We start from the raw sequence: 12660 nt of genomic DNA, 5'->3' as shown, positions 1-12660 counted from the left end.
CATATGGACCATACTAGTCAAAGAGAAGTTTTAAATTATTTAATTCATCAGTTTGATTTGGTTTTCTCCATAGAGCTTTTCTTTAATTAAGAGACTGTCTTTATCTCCTACCTTTCCAGGACATGGGTGTGTCTCTATAATCAAATGTATATTATTTTTCTCTTCTGTGTTTAGATTTGTTTCTGAACCTAGGGTTCTAGACACAGTCTTTAGCAACCACAATCCAATAGGATTGTCTTTGGGGTAGGATCGACCAATTAGAAATAAAATGTAATATGCACAGAGTTGGCCCCTATAGACCAGGGGAGAAAAATAAAATGGGCCAAACTGTTTTGCAGTGAAGATCTTGATCTCACTAAATATTTAGTGGCTGAAGCAGAAGGTTCTGACATCTTGAAAACCTTTAACAACATACCTAAAGAGGGGCACAACCCTTTGACACATCCAATTCTTAACTTCTCTGGCAGAAATACATGTAGATAGTTAAATAGACTGGGGCAGATTTACAGTAACTAGCGCATCCCTGCAGATCAGCAGGCATGCGACAGTTATTTTTGTGACGTTAGGAACCCCTTGCGCCACCATGGTTGCGCAGCATTTACAATGCAGCACACGGTGGGTCAAGGAGAGACAGATGCATGACTCATCTGTCAGCGTATAGATGACGCACTGCTGGAGTGTTGTCGCAAGAGCTACGCAACTCCAGCACTGCTCAGGGGCATCCTATACTTGCAGTGCTGTGTTACTCCTTATGCCTACTACAAGCAGGTGTAAGGTTTTGACGCAGCATGGACGTAAAAGTGACTTAGTGAAATCTTGTAGATTTCACTGCGCTAATTTTACGTGGCTTCCTGTGACGGAACACCCACCCTGCATACATTATACCTGAATCAGGTATCATGTAGCGCAGGGCTTTGCAACGTGACGCATCTCACTAGATGCGTCATGTTGCGAATCTGTCACATAGTGGTGCATTGTTTACGCTGCCACTGCGTCACAAAAGTGACGCAACGGCGGCGTAAAAATGTCGCAAGGGGCTTGTAAATCTGCCCCCCTATGTTCTAGAAAACACAGGAGATTACAGAAGGCCATTAAGACCTCACTGAGGGATAAACTATTAATAGCGACGTGGTGCATCTTATAAACATGAGGTCAAAAAACTTAGGGAGGCCGCTTGGGATCAATTACTTGGTGCTAGTTATGTAGGTAAGAGCAGTCAGTTCTGGGAGATTGTTAACTGCCCTTTGTTTTCCCTTTCTTCTAGTGGGGCGGTTTCATCCCACATTTCCCCTGATTTGTGGGCTAGTCAATTCATGAAGATATTCTGCCATGCTTTCTGCCTTCAGAAAGATAGTACACACAGTCTTTATAGGCTCGGAGAATCTTATTTAGAATTTTTGCTATCTGAAGTGAAGACGTGAATTATAGGGTTGTCAAAAAACAAAGGTCCAGGTCCTGATGGTATCCCTGTTGATTTGTAGTTAGGTGAGCTGGAGATTTAGGCCTCTGTACTTGCCCAAACACTTAATGCAGCTGTCAAGAAAGTTCTTCCCTCTTCATGGTCGACCTTGATTATTATTCCAGTATTTAAAAAAGGGAATAATGATAGCTCAAAGTGCGACCGTCCCATCTCTTTAATTGACTCGTAGTTAAGGTTATTGGTCGAATGGTGCTTAACAGGCTTTCAACATGAGACAAGGAGAACCATATCTTTTGGGTCTTCAATATGGGTCAGACCACAGCACCATCGATCAATGCCTGAACTTCAATCCTATTATTACCAGATATTTGGTGGCGAAATCTGGCTTTGTGTATATGATCTTCATAGGCTTGACTCAGGCGTTTGATAGAGTCAATAGAAGTAAATTGCGGAACTTTCTCCTATCTATGGGGGTAGATCCAGATATTATAATATTTCTTAGAGGTTTGAATATTAACATGTTGGCGGTCGGTTGTATGGTATAATACTTATGGCTCCTGTATGAAGTCTTTTTAGGGACATGAGCGGGATGCTCAAGAATGTATAGTTGCCTCATTTTTGTCCACTCTTTATATTAATGGTCTGGAACAGAACCTCATTGATAATGATCAGGATTTCCCAATGGTGGGCAAATGGCCTCTCCCTGTATTACGGTACAAACTTGATGCGGTTCTTCTAGCCAGAACAGCGGTAGATCTCTAAAAGATGGTGGACTCATTTACAATGTTTCTGGGTATTCTAAACTTAGCAACAAATTACAGTAAGGGGCCGATTATGATGGTGAAAAAAGAGAAGTACCTTATGCACACACTTGGTGATATTAAATACGTTGGTCAATGTATAAATACTTCAAAATTACACAAGTATGCAGAGGAACAGCAGTAGAACACAATGATATCAATTAGATGGTAATAACAGGTAAATATGATGACAAAAAAGAATCTTGATGTCCTGGTTTAATTATCAAAGCTTGACAACAACCAGCCGACACGTGTTTCATCGCATCACGCGAATCTTCAGGGCTCTAGGTGGCTGTACTTAAGCCAATTGGTCGCTCTTCCGGTGATAATTCCGACCCGGAAGGGCCCAAGACCAGCAATTGTTCCAATGTTCGATGGTATTAAAAGACTTAAAGCGAAGTGCGCTTTAAAAACTCCTGGGAGATATAGTATAGGCACAGTTGAACAGGTAACCTCCGTATCCGGTAGGTTTGTGGTGTGTAGAAAAGCAATAGAGGTAGCTCTATGCCCTCATGAAAAAGGTTATATTTTAGAAGTCTTGATAAGAACGTTTCTCCCGGGTCACCGTGTTCCTCCTATGATGGCGGCCAGAAAGGCTCAGAATGGGATTCAGATTTGGAGAATCCGATTCGGAACCTGTGTTTCCGACCAAATTAGAGACATTTCCGAATGACCGATTATGTTGCAAGGAAACTGTTCCGGCTGTCCGAATCGGTTCTGATCAGCATTCTTACAGCCCGAGTTGTTTGGAGCGGAATTGTACAAATCTATGGACACCGTTTCCGACCGAACGATTACGATGTCCGATTCTGACAGCTGTCCGAATCGGTTTGTCTGATAGGAAACACCTGTCAGAATCTGACTTTGGGACCATAGCAAGCCCCTCTTCACCCGTAGGCCTCTGGTTGGGACCTGTGAGTGTACCCATGTGCCACCCCCTTCCATCATTCAACAGTGTGGCAGGCACCATGGGGTGCCCGTCACAAGATGCAAGGTTTTCCCCAACCACCCCTTTTTTTCAATGGGAGCCTGTGTTCTCATTTGGAACACAGGCTCCCATTGAAGTCAATGCAAGTCCGACGAGCAATGTCCTAAAGCATCGTAATTGGTCGGACGGACTCGCAGAACCTGAGTCAGTCGGAAACAATTCCGAAACCGATTTGGTCGGAAGAGTTTCCAACCCCCATCGTAATAAGCCCCTAAGTTGTTTAGGAGGATGGTGGGGCCTAGGCCATCTAGAGCTACATCTTTTTGTATTCAGGGGCATGTGGTGGCTTAAGATGATTCCTTCTCTCAATTTGGAGTGCATTTTGGCTCTGCACGGACCTGGTCTTCTCTAGTTAAGACCAATAAAAAATAGTTTTTGAGGGCTACCGCATTAGCTTCTGATTCTGAGGCGTGACTGGGAAATTCCTTAAAATTTACCATGCTAAATGTACCTCTGTCTAATATGGCAGTGACATCTGGTGCTACATGGATGTGTCTCCTTTTCAGACAGTTGAAAATAAATTCTGTAGACCTCTTTTGAATGTCCTGTAGTGTACCCAGCATTTATTGTACATCAAGAACTAGGAGTTAACTATCTATGTGATACTCTGCCCCCTCGCTAACTTTATTTAAAAATTTGGTCTTGGCCTGAGACAAACCATGATCAGCATATCTTAAGGGATTGTTTATCCCTTGATAATGCCCATAAAATTCCCTGGTTAAAATACTTTAAAAGTTATTTCTCCTCTCTAGGTCACCCCAATGATAGCCCAGAGAATATAAGGAATGTGGATCTAAAATGGACCACACATGCTTTTTTACCCTGGTGTCTGGCCAATAGATTTGGCCAGGAATTATCTAAACCTTGTGTCCTTGCCTATACACTTTTAAAAACCACCAGCATGATGGAACTGTATTTACCTTGGATGAATAATGGTAACCATCATTGTTTACTGACATGGTTTAGGTTGAACGATTACATTGGCTTTTATCTGTCCCTAAGGGCTAGAATGAGGGATCTAAGCCTAAACCTTGTGACTGTGACCCAGTGCCTCCACAAGACCTGCTTTATTTTGTCATGTTTTGTGGCTTTACCTCATGCCTTAAAGAAATTTTATTTTACCATTTTTTATTAATCATTTTTAGACATGTGCGCCTTTCTTTAATGTATTCACAACTGTTGAATGAAGATGTTACGTTATTTTGTTACTCATTTTTCAGCTGCAGTATTTAAAACAAGACAGACATTTAATGATTGAAATTCTGTAGTATTTGATTTTTTAACTATGTAAGATTTTTGATGGATTATTCATTCACAAATAAATATTAAAAGATTGCTGTTTGATTGATATACACGTTAATAATATTTCTCCTCCTATTCCTTGTCACAAGCATGCCGTGTAACCTGCTTCCTGTGTTTTTGGATATGCCTAGTGACCCTCCATGAGATGGAACTCCTAGATAAACTTGTTTTATTTAATCGCTATGTTTGGCAAAATGTTGTTGTATTTGCTTGGCAGAGAAGCAAAAAACAAAATTGAACATTTATCTCCATGACATCCCCCACCTGGTTCATCTTCTTGTGACTACAACAAGTATTTATAGGCAATTGATAGACTTAAGTTGCTCTTCAAGGATGAACCACTTATTGTCCTCAGCTTTGAGTCCATTGATTCTTATGTGGCAGCATTACTCATTTTAGCTTCTCAGTGTAAACTTGATGGTACGCTTGATTTATAAATCAGCTGTCAAATTGTTGTGCATTGTTTCAACAAAACAAATCAGGAACAGCTGTTGATACAACACAGTTCTTCATTGAAACAATTCCATTGACATTGTTAAAAGTGTAGAAGTCGCTATTCATTCCATTAAAGCAATGTCGGAGCATGAAAACCTCGAAGAGGAAGTTTGTTTAATCAAATGCAAAAATACTACTGAGATAAAAGTATACAAATTATGATAAATCTCGAGAAAAGGGCTAGTCAGGTAAAAGTCTGTCTTTAGAGATGTCTGGTTCTCTGCAGTCTTTGTGCAGGTCCTATACATGTTGTTCACATTCTCATTTAGCTAATTCCAAACTTTGTTCAGCTCTAAGAAAGATATGTCTGAAATGCAAGAAGATAGATCATTTTGTCACTGTTTGTAACAATGGTTTAAGGAAGGTCAACTTTATTCAAGCCGAAAATGAAGAGAAGAATGATGGAGTAGCCTTCGGTATGATCCTCACCATATGTGATCAGCAAAGCCGTTCAAAAAACAGACACTTCAAAATCATGATTAATGTAAAAATATTTCTATTATTGAAACCTGTCCTATTCCATCTAAATATTTGATTTGGAACCATATGTACCATCCCAATGTGAAATTGTTATTGATAATGTGGTTACCTTGGAATTAGTTGACTGTGGTTCTCCTTTTCCTGTTATTTCTGACATGTTTTTTTTTCAAATAACTGTATTGGTGTACCTTTTATTCGAACCAGACATTAAGGATGTTTTGTATTATGGTAATAATATTGACTTTCTTGGATTTCTTATTGCAAAGGTTCATGTCATGGCAATATTTATGTTTCTCATCCGAAACAGCATTTATTAGGATGGAGATGACAATGCTATTTAGAGATAACTCTTAAACCTAGCACTGATGCTGCTTTCTTGTATTTGTTTGTGACTAATTCCATAGACATTATATTGGATCAATGTTCTGTTATTTTTAGGGGCACACTAGGAAAAGTCAAGGGCTGTACCCACAAAATTAAGTGACTTGAAAATAGCATACAAGTGTTATGCAAGATGAGGAATGTGCTCATGTTTGCAAATAACCTTTTCTATCATTGGACAATATGTGCAAAGAAGTAACCATTCAACCTATTGAGTCATCTCAGTAGGTGTCTCCTATTGTTTTAGTTTAAAAAAACCAGAAGATTATAGGCTATGAACCGATTTAAGATCTCATAACAAGCAGATCTTAGTAAACTGTCACCTTCTTCTCAAATTCAGGATATTTTTGCAAAAAAAGAGAAAGGCTATATTTTTACCACATTCAATATCATCTTACTACTTCTTTAACACGTTTTGGGCCGTTTTGTTGTTTACGCATGCCATTGGATCAGCTTCTGCTGCCTCTGTATTCCAGAAATTAATTAATTCCTTATTTGAAAGTATGGAAGGAGTAGCAGCTTTTCAGGATGACATCTTCATTTTTGCTGTGACCATGGAGGAACATAATCATAGTGTTACCAAAGTTGTGGCTGCTTTACAAGATAAAGGCACAAACCTTAACAGAGAAGAAAATGTAATATTTTACAAAGTGAAGTTAAATATCTGGGTCATTCTAAATTTTCTAAAGGTATTAGTTCCAATGATGGTTTTCATACTTTTTAAGTTTATATGAGTACTATTCTAGATTTATGGCTGATTTTTCTTCCCATACCTTTGAAATGCAGAAATTGTTACAGAAAAAAATACTCTTTTCTGGTCTGAAGCTATAACGCAGTATTTCAATAGAGTCAAAAATCATGCACCTGCACTTGCTCCTTTTTCAGAAAATGAAATTTCTACTGTTATGGTAAATGCCAGTGGTGTTTGCTTGGGTGCTGTTCTTTCGCAAACATCCGCCTGTATGAAAATTGGGAACTCAGCATTGCATATAGTTCAAGAACTTCATCTGAAGCTGAAATACGTTACTCCACATCTGAAAGGGAAGCCTTAAGTTGTATGTGGGCTGTTGAAAATTTCAAAACATTTCTGTGGGTTAAACATCTTATTATTAGGGCAGACTACAAACCTTTTCTTTGTGTTTACTATGAAGCAACGGGCCAGGCATGGGTACTTCTAGGTTGATTCATATTTTATCCTAATTATAAGAGTACACGTTTGCCGTACAATTTATTTCTGGTGAGGAAAATTCAAGAGCAAATTGTTTAGCTTCCGTGTGAAACTTTGAAGGAAATAGGAGATCATATTCAACAGTATATTGTGACTAATGTTTCTGATATTCTTGAATCTCACATTTCTGTAAAAGAGAGGGATGATGCCATGATTAATGATACCACACTTTTGCGTGTCAAAGACCTGATGGTTGATAGACAGCCTGAAGAGAGAGTGCATTACCTGGTGATCTTGAAGTTTTTTGTAAAGTTAACGATGAATTTTCTCTTGAAGGTAATTTTGTTATCCGGGGTGATAAATGTGTGCCACCTTCTAACATTAGCCCTAAAATTATTTCAGTGGTACATAAATGACATTTAGGTGAAACTAATTCTAAGAAACTGGTTAGGGCTAGATTTTGTGGCCTTATCTGGATGCCATGATCATTTCTACTGTCAAGAACTGCTCTCTCTGTTCTAATTCTTACGAAACTTTGAAAAATAAATTCACTTCTTTGCAGCCTGTATTGTATCCTAAAAGCCATGGCAACTGGTGTGGACTGACTTTCTTGGTCCGTTCTACTTGCTAAAGAACTCTCAGAATACATTATTTTAGCGGTAGAGCACTAAGATCAGAAAATGTAGTCGAATTTTTGGGTGAATGTTTTTACAGAGAAGCTTTTCCCAAAACCATTAGATCTAATTTGTTTCACATGAAATGCAATATTTCTTTGACAAACCCAGCACCACTCACAAACATACCCTGCCGTATTCCCTCAAATCTAATGGATTTGTGGAAAGGTATAATTGCATAATTAGTAAAAACATGCAGGCAGTGTGTTTGTAGTGGATTTATGTTAAAGGTTTTCTGAGATAAAAAAGTTGGTGTTATCATTTGATACCCAACTCTACCACTGTTTTTTTTTTTTACTATTTGCATAGCTTAGAAATGGAATTCCTTTTTCTGATATTAATCCATCATGGTTGTCCAAATATAAAAATCTTTTAGAAATTCAAAAGAAGAGGAGAGTCAATGCTAAAGATCCCGCACCTGTCAGCAATACCCTATCTAGGCTGACTCTACCATTACATTTTATGGTGCACAGGGTTCCAGAACATGACCTCCGTATGTTTCAACAAAAAAGAAGTGACACAAGTGCTACTAAGAGAAATTAAACAAGGGGTGGCCCAGCACTCAAACTAATATATCATGTAAGTGGAACGTGTTGGTAATCCACAAATTATAGAAGCTCAACATCAAGTAAACAGTGTATCAAGATCCTCCCAAACAAAAATAAGAACGCTGATGAGGTTTGATTGTAGTTATGAAAAGTCTTTATTCCTTTTTCAATTTCTTAAAATTCATAATCGCCAACACGTTTTGTCCTCATACGGACTTCTACAGGGTTCCGATGTATTTTAAGATCTTTGTTTGGCTTTGAGGATTCTTATATGAGATCCAGTTGAATTTAAAAAGAAAGACAGTATAGTACGAAAACACAAATACGTGTATTTGTGATGCTCCTCTAGTTTCTACTCCAGTTTTTAGATTAAATCATTTGGGATATGTATCTCCCTTCTAACGAAAGAAGGGAGATACATATACCACTTACATGATATATTAGTTTGAGCGCTGGGCCACCCCTTGTTTAATAAAAATCTTTTAATTGAGAAAGATATGCATGAGAAAGCTAAGGCAAATGTATTAATGAAACAAAATAAGATGAAAGTTTGGCATGACAAGAAATTTGGTGCTAAATTTTCTTGCGTGAATTCTGGTGATTTTGTAAGTGTAAACTATCCTGGGCCATATTTATGAAAAAATCATGCAGTGCAGCAAGCCACCTTGTTGTGCTGAAATGGACAGGAATGTTCTGCAATTACCAATATATGGCCAATACTGCCCTTTCTTAGGGCTGGAGAACTTTTGGCTGCCTAGTACCAACGCAGGCACCATAGTGTCATGTTGCAAGGTTGCCTATGTTGCAAGGGTGCCTGTGTTGCAAGCAGGTTTGTTTAATGTGCAGTAAGAGATTCATTCTTGCACACAAACAAACCTCAGAGGCACTTTCCTCTTTCTAACTGTGCTGAATGCAGGACATGTAGAAACAGGAAATATCAAGGAGGAATAAAGATATTTCTCATTGTTGCGCCTCTGGTGGGGAGGTGTACAATTCTGACGCATTCCCAGGTCTACCAATGTTGATAAATCTGGGAATGTCAGAATCCATGGTTGGATGCGTGGGAAAATCCACACTCCACCCATGGAACGCCTCCCTGGGGGAGAGTAATGCAAGGCAGTGATTTGTACTACCAGCGTAACTCCAGATTTGCCATGCAGGGCCTTGCATGGTGGCCTAGTGTGACTTGATCGTCTCATTTAGATTTTGTATCTGTAAAGATCCCTCCACTGCCTCTGGTGCCTGTTACAAAAGCGAGTCCTCTTCAAATGCTTGTGCTTGTCATCATGTGAAAGTAAGAGTGATGCAAAACCTTGACAAATATGCCCCTGTTTTTAGAAACAAAGGTAGTCCTAACTTCATGCCTTCCCCAAAAGTTGCGAGAAGAACCAGTTCATCTGTAATGTTAGAGGATGGGAAGTGGTTGATATTATCCAGGGTGGCTTTATCCAAGGAAAGTGGTTTTCCTGACAAAGGTATCCCTTGTTAACAAATTTGAGAATTTTCTCAGGTTAATGTTATGGCTTTCACTTCTGTTCACAATAGTCATTCAAGTAATTATCAAGCTGTTAATTGTTCACCTTTGGATTCTTCTTTGGATTTGATGGATGATGGTTATTCTTCAAAGTTCATTCCTTCTCAGTTTGTTATCAACACCAAGTTCAGAAGAAGCAATGGAGCGACTAGAATTCCTGGGAAAGAGTATGTTTAATATCCCATTGTTGCTATTTGCATTTTTCCCTTTTGTAATATAGTCTGTTTATGTTTTTTTATGTTTCAAAGGCAGCAGATGTGTTGTATTTATTAAATGTATCTTCCCTTTCCTATGTTCTCTTTCCTCTATTTTCTCTGTTATCCTTGTGAATACTTTGCCTTGTGTTGTTACCCTGTCCTCACGCCGCCTCTTTACTACTGATGCTATGTTATGCTTTAGAGACTCTTACATTCCTGGCTTTTACTCCTTGCAGTTGTGAAGCACAGATTTGCCTGGTTGTGGGGGCCTAATAAACCGCTTTCTTAATCAGTTTCCTCTGGAGCCATTCTTTATTCCACAGAGTCAGGGAGGTATGATGTTACATTCATGTGCTGGTGACTATTTGGATGGTGAGAGTTGAGAATATAGATAAAGTAGAATGTCATTCAGAGAAATCATTGTTTGTTTGCGATATTGGTAGCTGACAGTGATAGGTGAAGTAATGTGGCTCACTGGTTAGAGGCGGCAGACCCGAGAGCAGAGGACGGCCCGGGACCAGGGTTCGATTCCCGGCGCGGCAGGTTTCTGGACCAGGGTCAGCGGACTCAATAATTCTCTCGCCTCGGTGCCCACTCTGATCAGCGATCACACTCGGCAACTCTGGGCATTAGCTTGCCTCATCTTCACTAACGGCCCCACCAGACCGCCGGGGATGCCTGGTCTCACCCTGGAGATACCCATTAAGGGACCATCTCTCAGGGAAGCCAGGAAGGGTTTCGCAGCGGTCGAAGCGCCTTGGGACCCTACGGGTAAGTAGTGCGCTATATAAATGCCTATACATACATTTACATTTAGTTCATGCAAAATTATTTAAACATAACTTTGGCAGTGTAATGCCTCATTTGATATTGAATTTGATGGCCTCTTGCACTATGATGTTTGTAAGTTTGATAGTGTGAACACTCAAAGTGACAACTCCCCCACCCTTCCCCCCCGTTGGTGTGTGCAAATCATACAGTCAGCATGTGAATTCGGAAGGAAAATGTACTCAATGAAACAAATTCTTGACAAATCTCCCAGAAGAGGGTTAGTATATGGAGGTCCTGAACCTTGGGTGTTAGGGATTTAGCTACCAATGGTGAAGCAGATGCCTTGGCACTGGGGCCAAGAGGTTTAAGGGCCTTTGCACTCTAAATATGCTTAACCGTTGCTACCCAACTAGGGTCTGGGATCGCCCATTTTCATTCTCTGACATAGGGTCCAAAGCGCTCTTGCTTTGCCACCAGTGTCCGTGTATCCATAATTAGGCGGTCTGAACATAAAAACAACTTTCCCACCTCTTATTGTATGTACCAGTAGATATGGAGTAGGAGATCTGCAGAATGCAAAATTTGTGTATTTGAGTTGTGACATATTTGGTCATAGTGTCAGCTTGTGGTAGAGTTAGTTAAATTCTAGGAATAAAGCTATACAAGGAATCTTGTCTCTGAATGATCCACCATGAGGGTTTAAGGAGCAGGCAGAAATGAGTGACAAGACATAATACTAAACAGCAGTCAGCATGCTCTTGTAGGCACTATGATACTGGTTAGATATAAAACACACAGACATGTGTGTGTATGGGAGCAGAGCCCTGGTCGGCTGGTAAACAAATATTTTTCTGCACACCTTTGCTACATTGCCAGTTATAAGCCCCCCTATACTGCAACACACCTGACACCCATTTCTGCTGCATTGTGGTGTGGGGAGTCCTCGTGCTTCGAAGCGGCAGCTGTTGTCACCTGCACCTGGAGAAGGAGAGCTCGTCTGTGATGCTCTGTTTTTGCACCTGCATGATGCCAGGGTTGTAGAAAACTGCTGGAGGCGGGCTTCAGAAGCCCAATATCGAGGCAGCTGAGTGGGCAGCCTCATGTACACAGCCAAGTGCCTGGGACATCGATGCTCATAGGCAAGTCAAAGCAGGCAAAGATCACAAGAGCACATAAGGGCAGATCGCACTTACTACACTTGTCCTTGACCCAACCAATGCATGCAAATGATGCAGGTGCGACATGCCAACAAGCAAAATAAAGGCAGTCTAAAAAGGATTGACTGGGGAAAGAGAACGCAAAAGAGGAAGAAAAGCAGAGGGAAAAGGCGGTCTGGAATGCAGACACAAAATAAGAGAGAGATGAAAGAGACATAGAGAATTGAAAATGTTCAGGAGTGGAACAGTTGTGGGGATGCACCATGGACCTTTAAGGTGCACATCATTAATCAACTTACGAATATTTATCTAACAGGTGGGAAACACATTCGCAAAGTCCAGCACTAATTCCAACCTCCCTGTGTCTGACATCTTGGCAGTGGAACAGCTATTTGTGCCTGAATCCTGAGTCTGACTCCCTAAGAGGATATACCAGTTACAGGCATAGTAAACCTACTGCGGGGATCCTTGTTGTTCACTCGTGTCACCCCACTTTTGGTCACTGCCCACCTGTTTACTGCACCCAGAAACATTGTTCCCCTCTGCTTGGGGGGCTGACCTAGACATAACGGGAGTACATCTTGGCAATGACTCAGTCAATATAAGATCAATAAATGGGCAGTATGGGAAAGGACATGGCCACCCCTGGCCAGGGGCATGCTAGGATTGACAAATACGATAAATCCCTGTCGGAGGCCTCCAATGAACGTGAGCACTGACACACTATCACCTGACAAATCCTCCA

Source organism: Lissotriton vulgaris, chromosome 3_1, assembly GCF_964263255.1.
Source record: "Lissotriton vulgaris chromosome 3_1, aLisVul1.2, whole genome shotgun sequence".
NCBI classification, from domain to species: Eukaryota; Metazoa; Chordata; class Amphibia; order Caudata; family Salamandridae; genus Lissotriton; species Lissotriton vulgaris.
Note: the sequence above shows the minus strand (reverse complement) of the source record.